The 12158-nt window shown below is 43.1% G+C and overlaps 1 protein-coding gene across 1 annotated transcript in view; it reads right to left on the reverse strand.

Moving 5' to 3' along the window:
- LOC138293688 (NXPE family member 3-like) overlaps positions 1-12158 on the reverse strand; it is a 102842-nt gene that overhangs the window by 39715 nt on the left and 50969 nt on the right. The gene's annotated exons all lie outside the window — the stretch shown is intronic.

The following is a 12158-nucleotide window of genomic DNA, read 5'->3' on the forward strand; positions in this document are numbered from 1 at the left end:
AGAAGTACAGGCTGCCATGATCTAAACAGGCAGGACAGAACCTCCTCAGAGGAATCTTCCCTCATAATGCAGGTTCAGTGAATGACGAAGTCTTCGGAAGAGGGCGGGCTGCGCGTGTTGGACCAGTGCCGTAACATCAGCCCCGCAGTGCTGGGGGGCCCTCAACCTCCAGGGGGACCCCTCAGCCCAGTACACTGACTGGGTCTGGGAGGTAATGGCCCACAGGAGGAGGGAGCCCCCTCCATGTACTTTGCAGGGGGGCTCATCCAGTTTCGTTAAGCCGCTGAGCTGGACTAAGATATCGCATCATCCCTTTGTGCTTTTAGTTATCAGTGAGCAATCAGGCAGCCGTGCAGTCAACATCAGCACTAGCAAGAGACTACTAGAGCCCCAGAAAAGTGAGCATTCTGTAAAACACACCTTCCAGTAGCTGCAAGAACAATTTTCAAGGGCAGTATCCCACCTTCTGTGTTTTGCCTCTACACCAATAAACCTATTCATTCTTATGATAGATGGATACCTGAAAAATTGCAGACACATACGGGAGATAACTACCCTGACACTTGGCTTTAAGATTGCTCAGCTCCAATTGCATGAAGCACTGTCCCCCCTCCGAATGTGATCAGTGAAGCCTATTGGTAATTACATTTTTAAAACGTAGTATAATCAAATTTAAAAAGCTAAATAAAAGGAGTGGTTAAGGCTGGAAGCAATGGGGAGTGGGCAGAGGTGGAGAAAAGCAGCACACCAGCGAGAGCAACAAGATGGAAGGTGGGAGAGAGCACACAGTTGAAAGGGAGAGCAACATGGATTGTGTGGGCAGGGAGGATGCAGTATGGAGCATTGGGGGAGAAGCCCACGAGGGAGACAGCTGGAAAACACATGCACTCTCATGGAGTGCTTAAGAAAAAAAACAAGTATTTCCATAAAATGAGCACTAGAAGGACAGAGGTGAAGAGGATATGCTCCCGGGAGGCACAAAGACATGGTAGACAAGAAAGCCATTGAATAAAAAGCAAGCAAATTAGTGACAACCAAGTGAACCAATAATAATCAATGGGTGGGCTTTAGGCCTACTGTAAGTAGACAATAGGTCTTCGTCAACTAGACAGTGCAACTGGTAGGCTAAAACTAAAAAGGTACCGTTAAAGGTACTTTTGGGAAGGCTCATTTTCATAGTGTTTTCGATGCAGCATGGTAGCTCACAGAAGGCCTCAAACACTACAACACAGGGATAGCAGACTTACAGTGACTCTAAAACTACAGCCCTGAGGGAGGGCTGTGTTTGCAGGACTAAGGACCAGATTTAGAGCTTGGTGGTGGCAGGTGGGCCATCAGAAACAGTATATTCAAACGCCTGCCTCCAGGGAGGTCTGTCCATCATGTTTAGAGTAAGACAGTCGATGGTCAGCCACACGACTTACTCAGAAGCCCTGGGAGTCTGGCAGTGGCGAATGAACAACAACACAATACACAACAAATTATAAGGTTAGTACAACTGTTTACATCTTTTTTAAATGCACTATGTTAAATACCAATGTCACTAACTTGTACATCAGACTATATCTAACAACACTTTACCCTGTCTGTCGAAATGTCGATCAATCCAATCCAAAATACTCATATAACACAATTTTACTACCCCTCCAAATGACTGAATGCACATTTTTTTTAAATGTACATAGGCAGGCAAACATATAAGGCCAACACAGTATAACTAACCTGTTCATATATTTTTTTTCTACTTTAGTTTATGTGTGCTATTAATAACTCTAAACAGAAGTGGCTGGTTTTAAAAACACAATTATTTTGAGTTTACCCTTGATCCATGTTTACCCACTAATCATTAAAAAATACATTTGATATATTTAAATTAATTGAACATTTAATTAAAATGTATGTTAATAGTGCTGTAGTAGGTTTATTATTCTACATTTAAAATAAATGTACCAAATTAACTTACATTAATATTTAACATAAAAATATTTTTACTATTTTTCTTAACGTTTATTAAACATTTTATATTTTCCCTATATTTTCCCACAGGGATACCTCTGTCTGCATGTGCAAAGTTACTCCACTTGTAAATTAGGCTCCACCCTCTAAATTCAGGGGGTGGAGACATGTAAGTCAACACTTGAAAGTAACTTTACCCTCAGAAATGAGGGATAGCTAGAAGTAAAAAGTGTAAGAATAAATTTACATGTGTACAATTACTCAAATGTAAATTTACCTCTGTGAATGGGCCCCTTAATGTATGGAATGTATTTTATGTGAACCCAAACACTTGAAGGTATATCCCTAGGTTATCAACCCAAATATTAATGTTAAATGTAGTCACACACAATCCCAATTTGACTACTGTGCACAATAACCCCTCACATCACCGCTTCCAGTTCCTTTACACACATGTACTATGTCTTTCACTGAGCAATTCATAAGAAATCACAAGACCTGGGCGGGAGGGGGGCTGCACTGCCCATGCCAAGTGCATGGCCCCCTTGTGGCTCCCTGCACCTGTTCTCTGCCAGCTACCGCCATTAGACCGCTGGTGGAGAACTGGTCGCAATCCCCAGGGCAGCGCTGCCCTGGCAGATTAGGATCACCGCCAGACCGGTCTGACCGCCAGGGTTGTAATGTGGTGGTAGACCCAAAATGTTGAAATGTAACAGTATGAATAAAATCAATAGAAGGCCAACAAAAATCTACTTCCTCTGGGTACTTGAAGTAATGCCCTAAAAACGAATAAAAATAAAAGCTGGTTAGGGCTTCCTATGTTATAATGTACACCTGTTCTGGAGTGAAGTTGGGGGCCCTGTCACCTCGAGCTTCAGCCATGGTGGGTGTCAGGCTCGTTAGTGAGCAGAAACAGTGGAGGAGGTCTGCCACAGATGGTGGTTAGAAGACAAGTGATCCCATGAGCATAAAAAAACATGTATGTCAACATGATGGAATTTTCAGTCTACAACTGCTTACGTGGCACTCAAAGGAGTCTGACGATCACAGACCAGATTCACTAATGCGCGGCTACCAGAAAAAGTGGGGCATAGCCTTACTAGTCTGCTACCCATGAAGGATAACTCAGGCATCCACTACATTTGGTCAGCCTTTACAGACCATCATATTTAGCGTAGGTTATGATACGTTATGTTACTTATGTCAATTACAAAAAGAAATTCCCCATTACGATCAACACATTTACACCATCTACCACGCAATATCTGTTAGTGTTGACAGAGATTTAAATAAATAAAGGAAAATACATATAAATGGTGAGATGCCATAGTGCAGATTAAAACATTATTTTTCAAAAACAACTAGATATTGAAATGTTAAAATGAACGCCCTTATTTTTAAAAGCCATGTGATAAGTGTACGCATTTACAAATTTGGCCAAATGGCTATTTTTACACATATGTCCATCTAACAGGTGTCTGCCTACGTCACTTACACCTTCTACTTCTATTTGGCAGATATGTCCATCATCCACCACAGGCAAAAGTTGAAGTATATGCCAGAGATAGAAATGTGTATACAAACCAAGGGCCTGATTAAGATCTTGGCGGATCGGGAATACTCCATCACAAACGTGACGGATATCCATCCGCCTTATTATGATACCATTATATCCTATGGAGATCGTAATACGGCGGACGGGATATCCGTTACGTCTGTGACAAAGTATTCCATGCACTAAATCAGGCCCCATGTCTGGATCTACAGACCATGCAGGAAAGGCAGATCATTCGGAATTACAGGCTGAACTCCAATAACACAGAGGCATATTGTGAAGATTTTGGCAGCGCAACATTTCTGTGCAACTGGTTCTTACCGTGGGTGACTCAAAGGGAATACCTTAGCCAACTTTTTCTGCTGTCCTCAACCAGGGCCTGGCTGCTGTCCTCATGCGCATGAATGACTAGGTCCAATTTCCCATGGTTAAAGGTACACTGAACAATATCAAGGCCAGGTTGTAAGGATTGGGGTGCATAGCACATGTTGCAGGCACCATAGAGGGAACCCATGTGGCACTTCATGACCGGGAGCAAGTATTCCACAGTAGGAAGCATTTAAATTCCATCAATGTGCTTGTCGCTTGCATTGCAGACCTCTACATCCCCAGTGTCTGTGCACGACTTTCAGGTTCCAGCCATGAGTCCCTGGGGCGCTACGCAACAGCTGTATTCTACCGACGCAGACGTTGCACCGTGGAGGTCTTGGTTTGTTGGTGTCAGGCAGAGGGGACACTGCAGTTGAGGCAGGTGAGTATGATCTTGCTGCTTTACCTTTAGTGTGACATTCTGATAGTTGTTTCTATATGAACTGCAGTGATTTGCTGTCCCACATCTTCCTTTATTGATGCTTGTCACTCCAGCCAGCTTGAAGTAACTGAGGAGCCTCATTTAATTTTAAGTCAGATACCTAAGATGTATTGTTTGGCCTACTGACACAGAGTGATGTGAAGGCATCTAGGGGTCCATGGGGCAGTTCAGGCCTAGTGGGCCTCAGCTGCTGAGCCTGGGGGTGTTTGGTTCTCCTACACCAAGGTCCATCCTCCTATGCCATAGCAAAACTGTACTAAGTGCAACCGCTCAAGTGCTCGACTGTCGATGACAACCAACCATACGCTTCTCAGGGAGGTTAGCGTGAGCATACTGCACACTCAGATCAGATCACGACACACAGGTGCCTTCTTAAATCAAGTATCACAATGTTTCAGTAAAAAAAAAAAATGTATTTTAATTAAAAAACACACACAAACCACGTAATTTCACTTACGTAGTTGTGCAGCTAAGGAACCTAGGGTTGAGGTTTCCCTTTTGTAATGTTGGATCTTTTAGAAAGATGCACAGTGCGGGTGATGCACAGTGCGGGTTCATGCATAGGGCCCTGATTTAAGAAAAGTGGCTCTGCAACCAGGGCACCCAGTGCAGTGCCACTTTTCTTGCACCCCTTAGCGCCCCCCTAACGCCACCATGTGTACACCATATCTAAGATACGGCGCACCATGGCATTAGTTAAGGAAACCAGCGTCAACATTTTTGATTAGCGTAAAAAATGTTGATGCTAATCCTGCAAAGCCCATTGAGGCCCATTGTAAACAATGGCAGGCCTCCTTTTAACGCCTGTTCTGAGCAGGCATTAAGGCCCAGATGTATCATAGTACCGTTTTGCATTTCCTAAATGGCAAATTTTAAGAAATCACTATTTGAGAAAAGCAAAATGGTATGTATGAAAATAGCTAATCCCTAATAGCGATTTCTTAAAATTCGCAATCACTATTAGGGAATGGGACTCCATTGGTCCCTAATGGCCTGAAGGCCCATAGGTGCGAAAGGTCTTGCATTTATTAATTTGCGAATTCCAGTTAGGAATTCACAACTTAGGTAATGGTATCCAAGGTTGCTGGGGGCCTAAGGCCCCCTTTGATGCACCCCACAAAAAGAATGTGCACATGAAAAGTACACACGTGCCCTAGGGGCATGTGTGCGTTACATGGCACTTTCAGAAATGCATTTTTAAAAATTGCACATGGTTACCACCAACTTGGAGTTGGTGGTAACTGCATTTCCTAAATGCCCAATTCGCATTTAGGAAATGCATGATACATGTGCATAGGTAATCGCAAATAGGTATTCCCTATTTGTGATTTCCTATTTAGGGAATCGCAATTTGCGATTCACAAAATTGAGTCACAATTTTGGGGAATCTATTTTAGCGATTCCTTAAAAATGCACTGTGAATGCCTTTCATAAATCGTGAAAGGCTATTTTGCATTCGCAAACGGTGGAATTATGTGATTCGCACAGTTTGCGAATGCAAAATAGTCTAATATATCTGGCTCTAAAAGTGCTGAAATAAATTGCGCAAAGAAATCCTTTAGTTTTCTTTGCTCCATTTTTTCACCACCCCCCCCCCCCAAACGGGGGAACGCCCCCTTTGCATATATTATTCCTGGCGCAGGCATAATGTAGCGCAAAGGGTTGTAAAGTGGCGTGGCGATTTTGGCCTCATTGGGCCACATTAGCGTAAAAAAAAATATTCTAATGTGGTGTACGGAGGCGCTGGGGGCTCTTAAATCAGCCCCATAGTATCTGAGACTGTAGTTTTCCTGGAGACTCTAAAACTGTCTCTGGCCATCAGCAGGCACTTGCACTCTGTTAGTACCAGAAGTATGGTGTGCTACAGTTGAGTGAGTGCTCTAGAGTGACTCATATATACATCACTCTATTTCCACTTCAGTGTAGATGGACGTGGGTTGGTTTTTAAAATAAAACTGAGTAGTCCTTGCGCTTTTTGAGACCCCGCGTACTCACTGTTATGGATGCCACAGTCGTGTGTTACTCAGGTAACAAGATGCATCAGCGTCACCTTGACAACACTTCCTTTGCTTGACTTTGGTTTTACAAATCATGTGTATTAGTTCAGTAGGCTAAATAAAATAGTAAAAATAAAATATCAGAATTCAGGGATATGTCAAAATCGAATTCCACAACTGGAACATTTTGTCCCAGCAGCATGTATTTATCTTGTCACTATAGTACTCATGAGTTTTTTTGATATAGCATTGTAGTGGTTCCAGGAAGTTAGTATGTGGCTGCTCAATATGAGTGTGTGCACCTTACCATGGGACGAGTAACTTGATAGATGTTGCTGTTGCATACGTGAGGGTGTGATTTGTGGTCAAACTGTGATGTCACACCCGTTTCATTGGGTTTCCAATATGAGTTGTGTTAAGGAGAATGTTTTGACTGAGTGAGCAAATGGTAGACTGTCATTACCTAGGGAATGTAGTGAGTTCCGCCAGACATCAGGTAGCATACTTCTGTAAACAGCTTGACATTATTACACAGATTTGTGTTGACAAGGTGCAGAGAAGGTGGATTTGTAAGTGGTACAGAGTGTGTGTTTGTACCTACCAATCTCTACTTTGCCTGCAGTCCCCGTGATGCTTTCAGCATCTTCTCCTCCCAGGGCATGAGGTTGAAGAGACACACCACCAGCTGCTAGAACCTCTTGGTGTGCCGTGGAATCAAGGGAATGAACTCTCCCCCACAGGTCATTCCACTGCTTGCAGATGTCCTCTTGTGAGCGAATGATGTTGGATACAGCGGTCACCTTAGCTGCGATTCTGGCCCACATTTTCCTTCCCTGACTCATTATTATTCAGACCCGTGCTCCATAGAACTGGTGCTCAACCCTAGTTGTCTCATCTCCCATCATGATTAGCTCATTTTCTGAGAATCTGGCTTGTCGTCCAGAGATCTACTGCTGCTTCGTGTTGTGAGCGGTAAATGGTTTGTATGGTTTGAGGAGTGTATTTTATAGTGGGAGCTGCAGGTGTTGTTGCTGAGTTAAGTTTGAGGATGTGCGTGTTGATAAAGCATCTGTGAACAGTGATGGACACTTCTGCCATCCGAAAGTCCATCCATCATTTCTGTCCTCTGTCGTGAGAGTTCCTCAGTCCCACTCTGACAAGGACATCTCTAATTATGAATGATGGATGTCGGTCATACCAATGTTGATGGAACGCTGTCTGACGACGGAGAACAAAGGGGATTGAGGACAATCCTCCGTCATGACAGATGGTGGTCCATCAGCCCGAACTCTTAATACGAGGGAGCAGTTAATCTCCGGTCTGAGGAACAGCTCAGTTGCACTAGCATGAAGGAACAGAAGCCCACTTGTTGGACTCTAGATCATGGTTTACCATTGCAATTGTGGACTTAAAAAAGCAGCAGGTCACCCGCATTAGGTGATGGAATTACAGAGCTATGGCACCACTTGGCACCCATGTCAGGGCTCCACTGTTAAGATCATTGGAACTTACTAGACGTCCTAGATAGTGCAGTGCAAGGGGGTATGCAGGGCTCGGCAGAATCCTTGAACTGCTGAGGTGTAAATGAGCATTCAGCAGCCATCAACATCCCCTCCCAGCTTTAGCATCAAGCGACATTCAGAACCAACCACTGCTGTACTGTGAGGCACAAAGGCCCCCCAGATCCATGAGTGTCTAGCTGATTCAGTTCAAGTTTTCCTTACATTTGTAGTCCTGGTTTTATAGTACTATAAACAAGACTACAAGTTCCAGAGTGCAACTAAGATACTAGGAAGAAAGTAGCAAATCATACACGTTCCTGGGAAATTTGTAGCGCCTACAACCTCCATTTGAACATACTCCCGGTTTGCGCACCTGATGGAAGCAAGTAAAATACCATGACTTTGGTTTGGTATGATTAGAGGTGTATTACATGCGACTTAGGAACATGTCTTTGCCTTTTCAGACACATTTGTTTTTTGAAGTCTAGGGTTTCATTCATGAATCCTTCCCAGTTCTTCCCTACTTACAAGGGGACTCTGGTATAAACTGTATAAGGGAGTTAGATTGATTCTGGCTTGATTAACCTGCTTAGCAACTTAATGTGATTTGAAGCCTCTGGATGCAACAGGGCCTTTGGATTGTTTTTCATGCCTATATAGACTTTTTTCTTAGGTGTCTCCTACACATACTCTTGGTCCTGATGATGACCTGTTGATAATTAATTTACTGTTGGGGTCGAAACGTCGACAGAATTGAATGTGGACAGTGTGCAAATTCGTAATTGAGGATTTGCAGCACTGAAAATATGGGTGTCGGCATGAAATCACAAATTCTTTGACAGCCACGTGTTGATGTATATACTTGCAAATAACACTGGTGCACTTTAACTACGTTTATTCACTTTCACTGTGACGTCACCTGCTAGGAGCACCTGTTTTTCATTGATGTTTTTTATTGATATTTTGAATTTTTTTATAGTGTGTGACTTTTGATTTATATTGATTGATATATGAATGCTTTATCTTGCAAATTATTTACAAAAAATTTGATTTTCATTAAAAAAAATCTAAATAAAGTAAATCAACAATACCTTACCTTCTGGGAGGGTTTAATGTGCTTGTGCCATGAAAGTCAGGGCTTACACTTCCCCGCAGGGACCATTTTTTTCATCATATACTTACTAACCCAGGTCCACAGGTGACAGTGTCCGCCCCCTTTTTGTTTAAAATACGACCTCCAGGCTGCAGAGTGAGGTGTCCAATTGTCTACTCATGTGGAAGAGAGCACCGTGCGGCTGTGCCATTAAACAGTCCTTCATGAAGAGAGATGTTAAGGTTCTGGGACCCTGGAATATGGCAATATTCTGTGTGTTTTTTTAACTCCACACTGCTCTGCACGCTTTTATGGGTGGCTGAATTGTCACTGTGCTTGGCCCTTGGATGCCAGGTGCCCTCATGTTTTTGCCCACTGGGGGAAAGGTTGAAGGTGGAATTGCTGTTGTGTACATTTTTGGCACTATCAATGTTCAGAATAAGTTTCCCACCCCTCCAGCTCACAGCAAGGCATTTCTCTTTGGATACACCCAAGGATGGGAGGAAGGCGGGAGTGCAGATGGCGTGCTCGCTCTAAACAAGAGACCTGTTCTGGAGGTTACGTGCTGAGGAAAACAGCAGGGTCTGAAAGATAGATGGCCAATATATAGTAAACGCGGGCATCCACAAGGAGATTTGGTGAAGGGAGGACAAAATTAGTATCATATGCAGTTGACAGTGTTCACCAACCATAAACTGTGAGCAGGAATACTACTGCAAAATTTGCATAACCGCTTTAAAATTAAATGTGTTAAAAGCCACAAGACCTGTTTTGGGAGTTAATGCTATAGATACAGTGCTGAAAGCAGTGACGGGCAGGAAATAAACAGCCAAGAAACACCAAATGCGGGTAGCCTTTGGGAGATCAGGTGAAGAGAGGAGGACAAAAGTTGAGATCTCATGCAGCCACCAAACATGCTTGCCCAGAAATAGCAAAGATGTTCGACAAAAGTGCAGGAAAAGTTAAGAGAAAGGAGGAATATTTGGGCAAAACGCCACTGATAAGTTCACAAAGAACCACAGGAATTGAATGCTTCAACCAAATGAAACGGAGGAAAGGTAATTGGCAAGCACACAAACAAATAAAAAGTGAGGGCGGGATGTGAGACGCTTTTATGATTTATATTGATTACAATAGATTTCACAAGCACAGCACAAGTGCTGGCGAATTAGGTAATAATAGAAACAGAGGTCGAAATGGTTACTGGTAAAATCAAAGGTCATTTCAGAAAGAAAAAAAATCGTTTGATAATTTAGAGACTGTTTAACATAAGATTATTAATCAGTTACGATTTTATAATGGAAAGTAGTCCCAAATAAGCACAGTATTTCAAGAGTTCAAACAAAAATCAATGGCCATACAAACATTTCAAGATGGTTGTCGCACTGCGTTCAGCCGAGTTCGATCCTTGAGTTGGTCGTTTCTGGGTTCATGTAGAGGTGCGCCTGCGCATTCTAATATGATGGACATAGACACCGAATTAATTCTTAGCTCTAACATTCCAAACACATTCAGATAAGGAACAAATGCCAGTAATGAGTGTGCAGCAGTGCACATGACCTCTCTGACTATTTTATATTAAAGATGTGAAAAAATTAGATAGAGATCAGCTGTGCCTAAGATTTAGGATGAAAAGAGGATCAAACTGACGGGGAGCATTGAATGCGAATAATGAATGTTCAACATGACTAGAGAAGGGAAGCTGCTTGAAATATGCACAGTTATAAAGCATTACTGTGCGTGTTTCAGTGAAACACAGGCCTCAGATAACAGAGTTAGTTTGAGATAGCATCCAAACAAGGAACAGGGTATTACCAGGTAACAGTGTGTGCCCCTGGGACTGGCCTGGACCAGTTATACATGTGAGAAGCTGCAGGTTCAACAGCCCAGTCATGGGTCGGATTTGTTGCAGCATTGTTTGCTTCTGTCTGTACAGTGGAAAGTACAGCAACTATAGTTTTATTACTCCCATGGAATGTTTTAAAATGCAGATTTTATTTAGTGGTTTAATGCAGCGTAGAGCTCCTGTAGGCTTGCTACGTGGAAGGTATCTTGCACGACTATAAAGAGTTGTTTCTCGAATGCTTAATGTTTAGTTGCTCATTCTGGTGCAGTCAGGGCACCGTATACCACCCTTGATTCTGCGCCTGTCTGCCAAAGGTGGGAATCCCATGTTACTAGAATTCTACAGTTAATCTTGAGTGGAAAGATAGCTACCTGCGGCCCCGTAGCCTTTCACCAGTTTTTATGGGCGAGCGCAAAGCGCTCCGTCCATAAAGTAATCTCTCTTTAGGCTTCAAACCACGCCCAGGTCACGTCAGTCTCTTTCATTGGTTCCTGGGCTTGCTCTTTAAAATCTGCTGCTTTGATTTGTGAAAGGCATGCATACATAATACCTTTTCCGGTGTTTAGCCCCCTCAAAAGCACTGGTAAACTACGAGGCTCGATGTTTTGAGCTTGGTTTCTGGACTACTTTATCTGTTCATTTTCCCCGAGCGCGATCGCGCTGGGGTTTACCTAGCACGATCGCACTCCGTTTTTTCGTTTTCAATTTCAGCACGATTGCGCTGCATTTTATGTAGCGCGATCGAGCTGTGTTTTTTTCTTTTAATTTGTGTGGCAAGAAAAGTTATGTTAGGAGTTTACAACGCAAATAGCTCCAACTCGAGCAAATGCGAGACCCGTTGCACTGAAAATGCTTGTTCATCTTTGCACCCCTTGTCCCTTTTGCAGCCCATCTTGTTGGATTATCTTTTCATGGGAGGGCGCCTCCAGTGCGATCATGTAACTTTTAATGATATTCTGACCTGGGAATGGGGCGTAAGGGTCAAGGTGATCGCCAAATTATTTATTGATTGCTAAACCTGTGTGTAATACGACAATTGCATTTGCAACTTAGTAAACAATAACCACAATGAGGCTGAATGCATTCTGTTAGGGAGTACTCGTCTTCCACTAAGCGATGGAAAAGTGCCTATGTATATAAAAGCGCGATACTCCGGGAGTACTACAATAAATCGTATACAGTGTCTTGAGCATGGGGATGGTGCAACCAGCACGGCTAACTTACAGCATCTTCACAGAAGAAATAAAAATGCTGCCCGCACACCACTGGCAGCGATCACTGCCTGCCAGTGCATTGAGGCCCAGATTTATGAAAAAGTGGTGCATCAGCTCTGATGCGTCACTTCTTCTGCACTCCCTCCTACGGGCACCAAAGGACACCATGGTTGCGCTTTATTTA

Source organism: Pleurodeles waltl, chromosome 4_2 (assembly GCF_031143425.1).
Source record: "Pleurodeles waltl isolate 20211129_DDA chromosome 4_2, aPleWal1.hap1.20221129, whole genome shotgun sequence".
Classification (NCBI taxonomy): Eukaryota; Metazoa; Chordata; class Amphibia; order Caudata; family Salamandridae; genus Pleurodeles; species Pleurodeles waltl.